Genomic DNA, 14,284 nt, shown 5'->3' with positions numbered 1-14,284 from the left:
CTAAGAGCAAGCATTTAAACATGAATTTTAGAACAAACGGATAAAACGATAAAACGGGTGACTTGGGTTGCAAACCAAGTCACCATTATCCAAATACAACCCATTATCCAAAATACCTTTCCATGTCGAACACGGAAACTTAAGGTTCTAAAATCCAAAACATAATTTAAAATAAGACAATGAAAAGCAAAGCTCCATGAAAGCTATCCCTAGCTTCTTGATGGTTTCTCATGCTTGCTTTTCCTTTCCCTTATCTTTGCTTGGTGGAGGCCCTATTTACAAATAAAAAGGGAGATACATTATCACAACTTTGCATCATAATACCATAGTTGAATTAGAAACATAAAAGAAGGATAGTCATTTACCTACTGGAGTAATCTTTCCAGCCTTAATATCACCAAGGTATTTGGAACAATTTCTTTTCCAATGTCCCATACCATTACAATAATGGCATTTATCAAGAGGACCCTTCTTAATTTTTGAAGTGCTAGCTTCACAAGTCTTAGCTTTGGTGAATGTGGGAGTTTGCTTCTTACCCTTCCTCCCATTCTTCTTGAACTTCCCCTTACTCTTAGTGCTTATGTTAAGCACATCTTTTGGTGGGTTCACATTTAACCCCATGTCCCTCTCGGCTTGCACAAGTAACTTGTGCAATTCTTCAAGAGACACATCCTTGTCTTGCATGTTAAAATTCACCCGTAATTGGACATATGCTTTGACTTTGGACAAGGAGTGTAGAATCCTATCTACAATGAGTTCTTTGGGGATTTCAACCTTTTGAATTTTCAAGGTCTCGACAAGCTCCATGAGTTTGAGCACATGAGGGCTAACCTTTTGGCCCTCTTTAAAGTCGAGATCAAAGAATGTCGCGGCCGCCTCATATTGGACGATCCGCGGAGTTTGTGAAAACATTGTCACAAGTTTGGAGTAAATCTCATTAGCATTGCCCATTTTAAAGGCTCTCCTTTGGAGGTCCGCCTCCATCGCAAATATCAAGACATTTTTCATTGCGGCGGACTCCTTTTGGTAAGCCTCATATGCTTCCCTAGTGGCGGCGGTCGACCTAGTAGTAGGTTCGGGTGGAGAGGCCTCGGTAAGGTAACGAAGCTTGTCGTCACCTTGGGCGGCCAATTTGAGTTGGGCATCCCAATCGGAGAAATTTGACCCATTCTTTTCAAGTTTACATCGATCCATAAAGGATCGGAGCCAAGATGAACTAGCGAGAGGTGTGGCGTTTGGAGTTGGTGTTGCCATTTGTTATGAGAAAAAGAAGTGGTCTACAAAACAAAATATAAGGAGTAAAACAAATGTCGTTTTAATAATAATACTCGTAAAAATGTATGATTTAAACAAGTTTTATGCATTTTTCTAGTGACCTCTACCCAACTAGATAAATGATTCCAAGACCCAAATTCATATCAACTTAGGCACGGGGTAGCCGATGAAACCTTTATCAATATAACTCGGTGGATTAACTTTTTAATCGATTCTACTTTTAGAACTCTTGGTCGATAAAATTACTCTAATGTTTATCTATAGCCCAAAACACATCAACAAGGGCACGGGGTAGCCGATGAAACCCTTATCAATAACTTTTGTTGAGTTCAATCCAAATTTCGAATAAATGTGTCCATTATCCAAACCCACATTAACTTAGGCACGGGGTAGCCGATAAAACCCTCATCAATATGAATTCGGTGGATAGACATTTATCACCCACTTCCCCTACGTAACAAGGTTTGTACCCCGGGGTAGCCGAGTGCACTCCCTCGCGAAATAGGTTTTCATGGTTTCTACTATTTGGTAAGGCTATGTCTCAATTGATTGTTTTAGCGAGAGGTCATGGCAATTCATTATCTATCACGTTTTAAGTGAACTAAAGCGGTGAACTACGATAATTTTAATTGACACGGTCGATTAACTCGATGAAAGAAGATGCATGTTTTAGTTATGGCGATTTAGCGATGCATGTGACATAAAATAAAATGCAAGCATAAAAATAAATAAATCCTAGTATGGCCTTTCCTAAAATAGAAAAACTATTTAACTATTACATATTCGGAAACCAACTCCATTGGTCCCTTGAACTTCGGTTGTGGCACGCATCTCGAGGTAACACCGTCTTTATGTATCGCCATTCTTGAAGAAATCCGTCTTTGGGAACTCCGAAATGAATAAAATTACATAATAAATTACATAATTTCCTATTATACATTTGTAACTAAAATAAAATAAATCTATTAAATTACAAAACGGTGATACGAGATCACAAAAAATTACAACCGGATCGATATTCCCATACATTTCGGGAAATACCAATTAAAATCTAAGGCCTAAGTAAAATTACATAATTCAAAAATTACATAAATTAAAATTATGACAATCATAAAGAAAATGCAGCATTATAATATGTAAGAACATGCCCAATTTTATGCTAAATCGCCTTTAATTAGCCAATATCATATATTACTCGGTTTTTACGGATTTGCGTGATTTCAACATTTTATAATCACAAAAATTACATAAATTCATATTTATGCATAAGTTAATTACTCTAACCTCTTAGGACTCAAAATTTAGTCTTCGCTAATAATTTGACCATAATTAACTCATATTTATTAAAATTGTTCATTAATGGACTAAAAATTACAAAAATAAGCTATAAACTTCAAATAAATCATAAAATTTCAAATAAATTCAAAATTCAAAATTTAAACTCATGAACATTCTTGAAAAATACCATGACACTCATAATGTTCAAAACCTTAGGTCAAAAAATTTCGAAAATTTTCCGGAAAAAACAATGTTGCGGTTTATCGGTTTTAACTAAAATAATCATAAAAACATGTGAAAAATTATATACATTAACTTTTCAATATTAGATCTGAAAAATATAATAAAATGCAACATTGGACGTTTTTCCTTAGTCATAGATTATGTTTTATTAATTTTTCACAAATAATGTCACCATTTATGCTATTTTTCTTCAAAAATCCATAAATCATGCAAAAAGACTTCACTATAGCCCATTATTTTACACACATCTTGTAAAATTGCATGTGACAACATATTAAATTTCTACGACCAGATTCGAAATTTAACTCATATTAACCTATTTTTCACCTAAATCCGAATTTAATAATGAAAAATCCATTTTTCGAGCATAACAAGTTCAAAAATTATGAAAATTTACAGGTTATCTCAAACTAATATATGTGACAACATATCCAAAAATCACTGGAAAATTCGAAGTATAGCTAATTCTAGACCGAAAATGACATTTTTACTCATAAAATCATATTTAAATGTCATTATTGTATAAAATAAACAATAAAAATCCGTAAATATAACCAAAATATCCTAAAACATTTTAGGACCAGAAATTTTAACATGCATGAATTAATTTCGTGATATATCATAATAACACAAAATTTACAAGTTTTATATGTTAATCTTTATAACTCGGAAAAACTTTTAACCGATTTGCATGCAAACAACCATGGCTCTTGATACCGATTGAAGGAAAAGTAGATCTATATACTTACATATTCATATATGTTTTAATTTAATTTGTCATAAAATTAATGATTGATCTTATGCATGCAAACATTAAAACAAAATAAGGAAGAAACATTATTCTTACATTGTATTTTCGGTTTTAAGGGCACAAGAGAGATCACCTTTCTCTCTTGTTCTTGTGCTTTTCTTTAATGGAAGAACTAAGATCCAAGTGTAGGATCTCTCCCAAAGCTTAATACCCAAGGCTTACTCTTAATTAAAATTAATATTATAAGAACTAGTACAATATTAATCTTGTAGAAAATGACCCAAAAATATTATATAACACTTAATATTTTCGGTTTATAGGAGAGGAAGAAGGAAGCTTATTATCTCTCTAGAATTCTTATTTTAGATGAGTGAAAGTATAAATGAATAATACAATACAATTATTGTATATTAGGTAAAATTAAGAGGAAAAACCAAGTGGTTTTCCTCTTCTCAAAACCGGGTGGGCTAAGGGGTTGGAGGGAGCCAATGCATGCAATTATTTGTCTTCACAATGCATAATAGGGTTGCATGGCTACTAAAGCAAACAATCATTATGTTTACCACTAATTTAAACAAACACAATATTTGCTTAAACCACCTCCAATTTTTGGCACATTGGATAATATGGGATCCATTTTATTTTTGTCAATTTGTCTTATGTCACATGTCATATGTCACATAAATTTGTTATGTATTTTTAACATATTAAAAATCAACGTATTAATAAAAATACGTCATATACAAAAATCGACTTAGTAATTCATAATTACTTGTACCAAAATAATTTACCAATTTATAAATCACAACAATTTGTATTTATAATAATTCATTCAATTCAATTGTTACTTTAAACAATAATTTCATCCGAGTAATGATACGATTCAATTACTCAGACCGTATCTCATTTAATCGCATTTCAATGTGATACGTAAATTTTACTTCCAAAATCGTCCGTCAATTTTCAAGTAATTTAATTAACTCGTAACATTATACGATTAATTAAATGATCAATTAAGAGTGTTGCCCTATAGGTATGACCTGGGGATCAATCGATCACCACCGTCGCACGACAATAATGTCAAACTCTAGTCACCAATCATTACCGATATATGTTGACCAGTTGACAGTAAAAATTACTTCCCAATTGTATTCTTTATAATGAGATTTAAACATGTGATCATCATGATCAACAGTCGTGATCGCATTATTGTCGGAGGACACATATTCCAACAGTTTTATTGCAATATGGTTATTTTATCTGATTTCAGAAGATGGTGGAAGAATTGAAGGGAAAGAAAAAAAGAATGTTGAATTGTTGAAAAAAAAAAAAAGAACGAAAAAAAAACGAAAAAAAAAAAAAGAAAGAAAGAAAAATCATATATGAGAAAAAAATGAGAATTGGATAATGATTTTCACTCCCATGTCTTATTTATATCTTATGGGGAGTTGACGAATTCTTGGTGTTTTGAGAGTTTAGTGCATAATTTGTGTACCGTTTCATCTTGCTATATTGAGTACGAAGTTGGGATGCAGTTTATATTTGGATCCGTTGTTGCTAGCCTGGCTATTAACTCCACATATCCAAATTCATCTTAGCCCCTTCTTACCCATTACCTCACTTACCCAAATGTAAGTCCTCGGCATGTGTCTTGGTCATTAGTATGGTTGGAATGCATATGTACGGTTGTAGAGACTTTATTCATGTTAACTGCATGCATGTTCTTATAGGTCGAGTTAGGTGAGTGTCTCTACTTCTTTCTATCTTTCACATATATACTTACCTTGTGCCTAATTTTGAGTGACGAGCGACCCGTGAGAGTCCAATATCTTTTGAATCTTGCAAGGTCGACGGTTCAGTAAGTTTGAAATATTGATTTAACTCGTTTGCACTTCTCATTTGCCACTTTGTCAGTTATTGCATTAAATTGGTTTTAGTGGATAATTTGTAGCTGATGCGTTGGTCCCGTTCCACTGTTATTTCTTAGTTGCATTCATAATTTGCTTGGGGACAAGCAAAGGTTTGGTTTGGGGAGATTTGATGCGTGTCTTTTATATAAGGTTTTACCTCATTTTTACACGCATTTCTGTACTATTTATGTAGCATCTAGCTACAAATGCCCCCGAATATCCTACTTTGGTTCGTTTTATTTAATTTGCAGGAATTAACCGAAGAGGAGTTAAATCGAGCCTAATTTGTCCCAATTGCATGCATTCATTGAGAATAAGGAGCCGGAGCTTGGAGTCTAACATTTTGGAGACGCGTGAGCTGGTTTCGGAAGGGTACTGCAAAGTCTAGCGTGCCTATATAGCTCGATCGAGTAGTTTTCTACTCGATCGAATGCTTTATATACTCAAGATTGATCGATCGAGCAGTTTAAGGAGTCAATCGAGGAGATTTTGCAAGAAGTGCTCGATTGAGTGGTTTATTTCCACTCGATCGAGTGGTTTGGTATTGGTTTGCTCGATCGAGTAGTTTATTTCTACTCGATCGAGTGGTTTTTCCTGCCTTAGTTAATTTTCGCCTAATCATTTTATGGGCTTTTGTAATTAGTCCATAGATTAGGTTTTAGGATGGATTTTTTGGTATAAGATAGAGCAGAGGGACTACGTTACTTCGCCCTTCTCTTGCACGGTGACATTCATTTTTTACTCTAGTTCTTGCTACTGTTACTTGGATTTTTGTCTTTCTTCTATATTTTGCTACTCGGATTCGGATTTGCGATTGGTATTATTATTATTCCTTTATCCTTAATCATATTTACTGCTTTGAATTCTTCTCTCTTTATTGTTATCGTAATAATTGCTTTAATTCTATCTTTATTAGTTTGTTATAATGTTTAATTCCAATTATCTATTTGTCATCATTGTTAATTCGATGGTAATGAGTGGCTAATTCCCTTATGCTAAGACTATAGGGGATCCATAATCATGAGGGAATAGTAATCGATTTATTGGGTTAATGCTAGTATAGTATTTGTTGGTTAAATGCTACAATTAACTGTATCCGTCTAATTGAGTTGACGCAAGTAGGCATTTATTTCTTAGTGATCCTTGACCTGAACCGAAAGGTTGGAAAAGGCGAGACTAGTAGCGAACAATAGGGTATTGTAGTGAGGGCGAAAGCTAAGCTATTTACGCTTTAGGGCGAATTGAGACCGAAAGGAGATATTCACTGCTCCTTAGACCGTATTTGCATTGACCTGAGACTTAGATTACTTGACTGAATGATTATGGTGAACCGTCTGTCTTAGCCGTTTCTCTTTATCTGCTTGATTCCTTCCTCTTATTTTCCTCTTTCTTATTCTTATTAGTTTAGAATATCACATTTAAAAAAAAACCCCCATTTGGTTACCTTGACGAACTTAGATTAAGCTGACAATTTCCTACCTCTCTGTGGATTCGACCCGACTTCCCTAGCTATATTAGTTAGAGCCAGTTGTGGTATTTTTGACAGGTACGCGACAGACGTTTCAGTTGTTTCCCTCTTTTTTTGTTGTTTTCAGATAAATGGAAAAGGAAGGGGAGTCAAAGAAGGGTTGGGATTGGTCATCAACCAAAACAAAAGGTGAGAGAGAGAATTAAATAATTGATGATATTGGTTGAGTGATGAATTTGAGAACTGAGTTGTTGACACGGGATAGGGCGAGAGTAACTTTGCCTCACATGTGAAAATGTGACGGTCTAATGTTAGACGGAAATTAAGACGGGCATTATTATTATTATTATTGTCACTATTATTACTGTTCGACTAAAATACGTATACATATATTCTTATATAATTTACGCCTCAAGAATATAATTTAATAATACGTATTTTTATATAAAAGAGCTTTTATATATTACTTTTATAAAAATCGTGTTTGACATAAAATTAATTAAATTGAATAATTCAAAAATATTTAATAAAGTAATTCAAACAGTTTAATAAATTTTAAATGTCAAAAAGGGAAATTCGCGGGTGTTACACATTTACCTTGCTAGATACACTTTTTTATCTTGCTAGATACATTCATTTACCTTGCTAGATACAATCTCTAGCAAGCTAGATACACTCCTTTACCTTGCTAGATACACTCTTTTACCTTACTAGATACACATCTCTAGCAAGCTAGATACATTTCTTTACCTTGATAGATACACTCCTTTACCTTGCTAGATACATATCATTATACGTGGTCCTTATTATTTATATTTATACTCATTAAATCATACAATTTTTGTATTTTGAAAACTACTTGTGAGTCGGAGGGAGTACTAGATATATTATGTTATATACAAAATATAATAATCGTACAATAATTGTTTTAGGACTGAAGCTTTGTTCTTGTTCTATAACCTCATTTTAGCAAAAATGTTACTTCACCAAGTGAACAAGCATTTATTCCTATACAATCTTTTGACTCTCATTTGTATGTTATACTCCTACTATAAACCATCCAAATATCTTTCATTACGCACCTTTTGGACTGTCTAGTACATTACTTAGTTAAAAACAAGAAGACTGCATCTATGCTGCAAAAAAGAATGTTTGGGCTAGAAACCCCTCAGAGGGTTCATCCATGCTGTTTGGTACCTAATGGTCTATACAACTTTGCGAAAACTGCATCTAATTCCAAATTAAATAAGAATGTTCCTCAGACAAATGGGTCTTCAACTTCTGGTATGACTAATAAGGCTAATAAGTCAAACCACCGCACCTTTTGGACTATGTATCATAGATGGGCTTGGTGGATCATGGTGGAGTATTGGATACACAAAATATCAGCCTGGATACACACAGTATTATTGACGGATACACAAATCGATTGGTGTATCCGGTAGCAAGACCGTGTGTATGTAGTAGTATTACCATGTGTATTTTGTAAGTAGTATTACTGTGTACAGAGTATAAATTTTGATTTATTAAATATGTAAATTAGTGTATCTACAATGACAACAAGATGTATCATGTACGGAGTAGATTAAAATGTGTATCTAAAATTCAATGAAAAGGTATATCTAAAATAAAAAAAAAACTGAATTTGGACTATATGTTAGTGGTTTTATATACATTATGATTAGTTACTGAATCATTTAATCAAAACAGTTCGTGGTGACGTACTTGAATTGACTTTGCTAGAATCGTTTAGATTGCTAGATACACATATGTGGTAATCTAGATACATTACTTTACCTTGCTGGATACACATCTCTTGAATGCTAAATACACTCATTTAAATTGCTAGATACACTCAATTATCTTACCAGATACACATCTTTTGCAAGCTAGATACATTCATTTAACTTGCTAGCAAAATACACTTCTTTACCTTATTAGATACACATCTTTGGTAAGATAGATACACTCCTTTAAATTATCTACCAACTTAAAGAATCGTATCTAGCTAGGGAAAGGAGTGTATGTGACAATAGTAAATGGCAACATATGTAAAGACTTGTGTGTCGGGTCAAAAAGACAACAACTTTCAAGTTCAAAGGTTATTAGTCAATACTACAACATAAATGTACATAGTCGCATTAGAGTAGCATCAATCACCAAGAAGCTTCTTCCGATATTCTAACAGCGGTTTCGCGATGTCCTCTATACGCAGCTGGAAATTGTAACTGCAAGTACAAATCAGCACAAGAATTTTGTACTCGTCATTAAAAGAACATGATATATCAGCGATGTCAACATATTTAAGTTGAACTGGATCATGAAATATATGGCTTTCTTCAGCACAAGAACTCTCCAGTAGAACGGAAATTAAGAACCTTTATCATCACTTTATCCACGTTCGTGAAAAACAATTCACTTATCAACTGCATTCTCGTACTTAATTTGGACCGTCTACACTCTCTTCCCCTTACTTTAATGGTTTAATCATTCATATTTTCAATATTATAGAAGTGCCCTAATAACTTAATCAATAATTATGATATTCGATACAAGAAATTAAGAGAGAAAGACTTAACTTAGCATTTCTTAAAATCATCAAAACCAAAAGATTTATCCAGAACTAGACATTCAAGAGAGTCCTAATAGCATAATTAACATTAATAGTTTACTAATTTCAAGAGGAAGATGATGATTGATGAATAATAAGAGAATTACCTATGAAAGTATTACTTTGAGGGGTGGTGAACGACGACGGAGGTGGTGACCTGCCGGAGTGACAACAGCAAGAAAGGTAGTAACATAACTCATGTATGCCAGACTGTAATTCTGAAGCACTAAACCATGGGACTTCGCCAGTTTGAAAAAAACTACACTACACCTATAAAATTCAATACTGCTACCCAAATTGAACATAAGGCACGTAATTTCAAAACTATTAGCTCTTTAAGCTTTCCTTTTTCTCCCTAATAAAGTTTTTGCCTCACTCAAGTTGAACAATCTTCCCAATAACCAAGCAGCTGAGCTTCGATACAAGCATCATATCCCTTCCTTGCAGATCCTTTATTTACCTTTTTTGTTCTTTGTGAAGGACATTTTAATCAAAGGTAAACAAATAATTGGACAAAGGGAGTAAGTTTTTTCAATGACGATCCAGACTGACGAAATTCAAAATATCAACCAACATTATACAACAAAAATTCCAGTACAAATCAATCAAGAAGGGTGATCAGCTGAAAAAGAATTGGCATAATTTCTCAGATATATTGATCAAAAGTTGATAAATTTCCCCCTGTAGATCAATTTCAACACATAAGTTCGATATTATTCATATCAGTACTCCGTACCTACCATCATACAGTCCAAATATCAATTCAATTACACTAAAATATTGAATTGAATGTTTCTAATTAACCAATTGACCTTAATCAAATAAGCTAAAGCATACATAATCCTGTAATCTAAATTTAAATCACATACAACCTCGATTTCCGTAATCAAAAACACGATTTACAAAATATTCGGTGCCGATAAACTTCAAACTTATGAACTTACAGCAATCAACATATTCATTCTATGAATCTTGTAAAACTAAAGGAAGGATTCATGCCCAAAGATTAAGAATGCGTTACCATCTTTGAAGAACTACACCACATTATAACCCTAAAACAATTGAAAAAACGAAATTTGTAATGACCAATTTTTTATAAACTCTAATTTTTAATTTAAATTCACCCCTAAAGATCAATTTTTTTTATTATAATCTTATGTTTTTGCATTAAATTACTTCTTAAATCTTCACAATTGAATAGATTCAAAATACTAAACAAATCTTCAAAGATTAATTAAGAATTGAATCTAACCTTCTTGCTACAATACACTGAACTCCGTTCGTGGGAAGGGTCGTTGATGAAAATATAGGTGGTAGAAGCGGCGGTGGGTGTGGCGACCGACAGTAGAGGTGATGGCCAACGGTGGTAGTGACGGCTAGCGGTGGAGGTGGTGGGAGGCGATTTAAGTTCAGTGTTTGTGGTGGGAGGGTTTCAGCAGGGTAGAGAAATAAGAAAGCACGCTTGATAATTAGTTTAATTGCTTAGTTCGTAAGTTCATACGGAACTTTAGTTCGTACCTGCTATATATATATATATATATATATATATATATATATATATATATATATATATATATATATATAATACCTCATATATTTGAGGATTGCGGATCAATCTCAATTTTGGATCCAAAAATGGAGGGCCTAGATCACGCCACGTAGCCAAGAAAGGGGAAGGGTGGGAAAAAAAACACGGGCGACCCGCGAAGATTTCCCGCGACCCGCGCGGATTTCTTTTGTGTTTTTTGGCTATTTTTGTGACATTTTATTGAAGAACCTCTGATATTGTATTGAATAAAGCGTGATATTGTATTGATTCCGCAATCCGCAAATATTTAGGAGTTCTCACCAGATCCCAAAACTCTCTCTCTCTCTCTCTCTCTCTCTCTCTCTCTCTCTCTCTCTCTCTCTCTCTCTCTCTCTCTATCTCTATATATATATATATATATATATATATATATATATATATATATATATATATATATATATATATATATATATATATATATATATATATATACTCCACGTCATACTCATTCAGTTCTTCCATTATCATGGCGATTACATTATTAGTGCATCACAAAATGTACTTGAAACAAGCATACATATTATCAAACAATACTACATTCCATTCTAGCATAATTATTATTATTTTTGTCATAGTTAACAACATGCTCGACAATTCAACCTGTACAAATCATTCAATTATCATCCATGTTTTTGTCTTCCTCATTAACCGTTACATATTCTTTATCATGCAAATTCTAATTCATGCAATGGTCAAGTCATTTATAGTCTCATATCCATTATATACATTTTCAAATCAGATTCATCCGCATCGCCATGTTAACTAGCTAATTCTTGCATTAACAAATCACTGTCTAATTAATCAAAACACACATTCGCAAATACTACAAAACATGCGGCCACTTCGAAAAATCACGAATAAATAGCCATTCAACCACATTATGAGCTGTTATACCTTTTAGAGGATACAGAGAGTCATTGAAAAGGAAGAGTTGGAATTAAGTCCAAATGTAAATAATCAATCTACAAGGATTTTCGCAAACTAATGGGTCCTACCAGAATTTTATTAGCATTTTGTCGCAATCCAAGGTCAACTTGCAAAAATCATAATCAAACAATGATACAACAATATCAAATGTGGTTTACAAATTCGGAAACATCTACGAGTCTATTAAACAAGAGAGTTGGAATTACCCAGAAAGCTTGCACACATTTCAAATGAAAATTTATTTTTACAAAATTGTGGGTCGAAATTAACACTGTGCAGCAACATTCTGACCATTGTTCACTAAAATATTTGTTTCTCTTAAACCGTAATTCGTATTAGCTTGAAACCAATGGCAAATCCAAGCTAACTCACAGGGCTATCACGTATAAAAGATTTCATACACATATCTTAATCAGGTACGAGATGGCAGGCAACACAATTAAGAGGCAGAATCTGAGACAGAAATAAATTTGCAGCTCCTATTCTAGCATTCCCTTATATTACCGTACTTGTTTTCCCCTAAGTTCTTTCCCAAGCATTTAACATATCCAAATTAAACAACTTGACATCGCATTTAAAGTATTATGAAGGCTCACATTATACCACATATTCTATTCTGGTCCACGAGATAGTCACACCATACAGTTCACATACTACTCAAACCATGTCACCATTTATTTACTACACAACATACTTGTCACCACACATTACAATTGGTCATAGGATTCGGTCACATAACAGGAACTCGGTCGAGTACTGACTCTACTCGGTCGAGTGGCCACATTCCAGAAGCTACTGCAAAATCACAAACACTCGCACTCGGTCGAGTACCAGGTGTACTCGGTCGAGTACAAAGGTGTACTCGATTGAGTACCCTACGCAGTTCTCAACAACGTCCAGTTTTCGTAAAACAGCCATATCTCACTCGTTTCTTGGTTATTTTGGGCGTGTGACCTACCGTTAGAATCGTAAGTGAACAAGCTATCACCTCAAGTTAGAATCAGAGCAATATCATTCCCAAAACTTGACTTATGACAGTTTTAAGGCAGCCCTTGTATAATCGGTCTTCATACAAATCGAATTTTCTTAACAAAACAACTTAACATCAAGAAGGCAAACAATAGAAACTCAATGCTTCTAAAACCAGTATATAGGTGAGCTTTTATCATACCAACATGTAAATTAAACACAACATCATATACTACACATGCTAGAAGTCATGTTCATCCTTTCTTACCACATTCATGCTCATACTTCCCTACCGAATAACACGCATTGCATCTCATCAAAAATGAAATTCAAACCAAACATATCGCAATTCGGTACTATTCACATAGTTCCTCCACTTACTCATGCCAATCATATTACTCATCAAAATCACCACATTACTCGACATACCCGTATTAATGCACATGACCACATTATACAACTTTCACATCACTTCGAACCAATCCACATCACAACACTTCAAATCCAATATACACATACACCACTCTATTCATGCACGTACAAACACACATACGCAACGATCCCCTCGACACACCCCGTAGTGACCAGCTCATAGTGGTAAGGGTCATATTGCGGTCTTAGGACGTCTCCCAAACCTTTGCGGTAGCTCCAAACAACTCCTGCCCGGGTTCATTTTATTTAGACACCCTACGTTCATTAGTTCATTGGTTTTAGGTTCAGAAATCATCGCTTTGATACTACTTTATAACACCCCCATTTACCAAAGAGCCTTACCAAGGTCTACCTTAGCAATGGAAGCATTACCATCTCGGTTGCCCGGGGTAAAGTATATCAAATAGACCATAATGAAACATTTAAATAGATGAAAAGATTAATCTGATTACATGTCTCCGAAAACCAACACGATTACAAACTAATCTAAAAGTAAAACTGTCTAAACGCAGCGGAAGCTATGAAAAATGACGAATCATCGCTGTCCAATCCAAACCCGCCTGCTAGCTCAAATATCCACACCTGTCAATATCACTGCTCACCATTTGCCGGCAATATTAAATGGATCACAGTAGAGCACATAAGAAAACAACACACAACCAAACACACGTCAGCAAATATTCGAATATCAAAATCTCATGCCAAAGTAACCAAACATACAATCAAGCATCCATCTCCAACTCCAAGAACAAGTAACTGACTACACACTAAGGTGAGTAGCCCTGCCAGGTTACCCATCGTAACAGGTAATCCACACCGTCAGTGGGGACCG

The 14,284-nt window shown here is 34.2% G+C and overlaps 1 long non-coding RNA gene across 2 annotated transcripts; it reads right to left on the bottom strand.

Annotated features, from left to right (window-relative positions):
* Positions 1–8,678: 8,678 nt before the first annotated feature.
* On the bottom strand, positions 8,679–11,051 carry LOC141653537 (uncharacterized). 2 transcript variants are annotated; one of them, XR_012547453.1, is made up of 3 exons: positions 10,789–11,051; positions 9,644–10,588; positions 8,679–9,153 (listed from the first exon to the last, which is right to left on the bottom strand). It is a non-coding gene; the product is annotated as an uncharacterized LOC141653537 (long non-coding RNA). The 2 variants fall into 2 exon arrangements; XR_012547452.1 differs by having other exon boundaries at positions 8,687–9,153; positions 9,644–10,006.
* Positions 11,052–14,284: the final 3,233 nt, after the last annotated feature.

Source organism: Silene latifolia, chromosome 4 (assembly GCF_048544455.1).
Source record: "Silene latifolia isolate original U9 population chromosome 4, ASM4854445v1, whole genome shotgun sequence".
In the NCBI taxonomy this organism is placed as follows: Eukaryota; Viridiplantae; Streptophyta; class Magnoliopsida; order Caryophyllales; family Caryophyllaceae; genus Silene; species Silene latifolia.
Note: the sequence above shows the minus strand (reverse complement) of the source record. Positions and strands in the feature narration are given on the sequence as shown.